Source organism: Alosa pseudoharengus, unplaced genomic scaffold, assembly GCF_046254945.1.
Source record: "Alosa pseudoharengus isolate Yale_2024_CS ecotype anadromous, Long Island Sound unplaced genomic scaffold, YU_APseudo_1.1 YU_APseudo_1.1_scf_1, whole genome shotgun sequence".
NCBI lineage: Eukaryota > Metazoa > Chordata > Actinopteri > Clupeiformes > Clupeidae > Alosa > Alosa pseudoharengus.
The window spans coordinates 25,456,754-25,458,595 of record NW_027468564.1 but is presented as its reverse complement, the minus strand read 5'-3'; the positions used below and the strand labels follow the sequence as shown (position 1 = coordinate 25,458,595).

Below are 1,842 nucleotides of genomic sequence, written 5' to 3'. Positions count from 1 at the left end.
CTAATCAAACGAGGGATTTTCCGTTTTAAACTACAGTCGACTGACCACAACGTATGCAAAACAATCAGTACATTTGCTTAGGCCGCCTACCGAGATTTGCATCGGGTGAGCATCAGGTTGTGAAGTTGAAGGGAACTCCGCGTCTTCCTCGGACAAGGAAGAGCGCAGATTCGCATTCTGATGTGCTCTTCTGTGCTGGCTGTCATCCGTTGATTGTCTCTTCCGTTTAGACATCTTCGTGTAAACCTGCTCTGCTGGTGTATCATATCACATGATGTAAATTTGAGTAACGTTAAAGGAACTTTGTCTGACATCAATTCACAATACTCCTGTCTCAAAGTCTCTCTCGCCCTGACAGCAGAAGTCAATCCCGACAACAACTGAAAACTGAGGTTAATCTCAGCCATCCAAATCAGAGTGCGAACTGGAGGGCGACACTCAAGACCAGCTGTCTTCATTCAGATTGCCTCAATTAACACTCACTCAGCAATTTTGAAAACGTATTATATATTAATTTGTCATTATTGGCTGTAGTTTATCTGACAGGGTATTCTTTCTTGTGTTTTTTTGTTTGTTTGTTTCGGATACACGCACGCACCCCTTGCCCCGCACCTTCAAAGGTTTGATCCACAGGAGGTGCTAAAAATCTAAATAAGTAAAGAAAGTCGTTAACGTTTGTCCGCTTGTTGTTTCACCAATTCTGAATAAAAGTGATGCCAATGTGATTTTTTAGGAGTTGGTTAGTGCAAGCAGCTCAAGACAGAGACATCGAAAAACAGAGAGGCAGGTATGCTGAGTTCCGCTAGAGAGCAGGCGATTAGTGCGGCTAACTTTAGTTATGTTGCTGGTTGTAATAAAAACAATCGACATACACGCGATTTCTTAGTTAAAAGAAAACCCCTATGTGCTACTTTACGTGATATTTTGAGTCAACCGTAAACAACATAGTACATTGGAGGCACACTTGTTAACTTAGCTAACAACAGTACTCACCTCTTGGCTTAGCTCCCAGCAAGCTAACCTAGCAAACATAGGCCTAACGTTATTTTTACATCAGGACATGTGGCGCCAAAGAGGCGCTCCTCCTCGTTTGTAAAATAAAGCATATTAGTCCATGCTTGTGTGCACTGACTGGTTCAGTATTGCGTTAAACCGTTGTCTACATCAGAGCAAGTTGCTGCAAAGATGTCAAAACGAAAGAGACCCTCTATGCAGACCGAGCAGAAAATGTTGCGGTTAAATGTTACAACACAAAACGAATACGGCGAGGGGGAAGGCTTCACCCAGTCAACTTCTCAAGCTAACGAGGTGCTATTTTGCTATTTTTTTTGCCACACCATACTGTGTATTACTGTTGTCAGTCGACTTTAACATGGAATTGAGTTTTTTTGTTGTTTTTAAATATTTAGACAACGTTGGGCATCATAGAGAGCATCACCCTGAAGAACTTCATGTGCCATGCTCATCTTGGCCCAGTTATGTTCGGGCCCAATGTCAACTTTGTGGTCGGGAACAATGGAAGTACATGTGGTTCATCTACCAATTATCTGTTGTGTTTTTTTGCAGCCTAACTTTCAGGCATGGTTAATCGCTGTTGTGGTGTGGATGTGACCATCATTATATGTTCTTAGATAAGTCTGTTTTCTGTGTGCCTGTTTCCCTAAAGTAGAGATTGTGCACTTAAACAACACGTGTTGTATTGAGCTGACTCTTCTTGTGGCATGTGTTTGTGTTGTGTGCATTTGTCCATGTCAGCAGGGGTTCCTATGTGTGTGTTTTTACCTTATTTTGAGCTGTGTGTGTGTTTACCTTATTTTGTGTGTTTACCTTATCTCTCTCACT

General features: G+C 42.0%; 1 pseudogene; it reads left to right on the top strand.

Annotated features, from left to right (window-relative positions):
- The first annotated feature begins 1,185 nt into the window (after window positions 1–1,185).
- The window catches only part of LOC143117720 (structural maintenance of chromosomes protein 6-like), a 35,970-nt pseudogene continuing 35,313 nt past the window's right edge, over window positions 1,186–1,842 (top strand).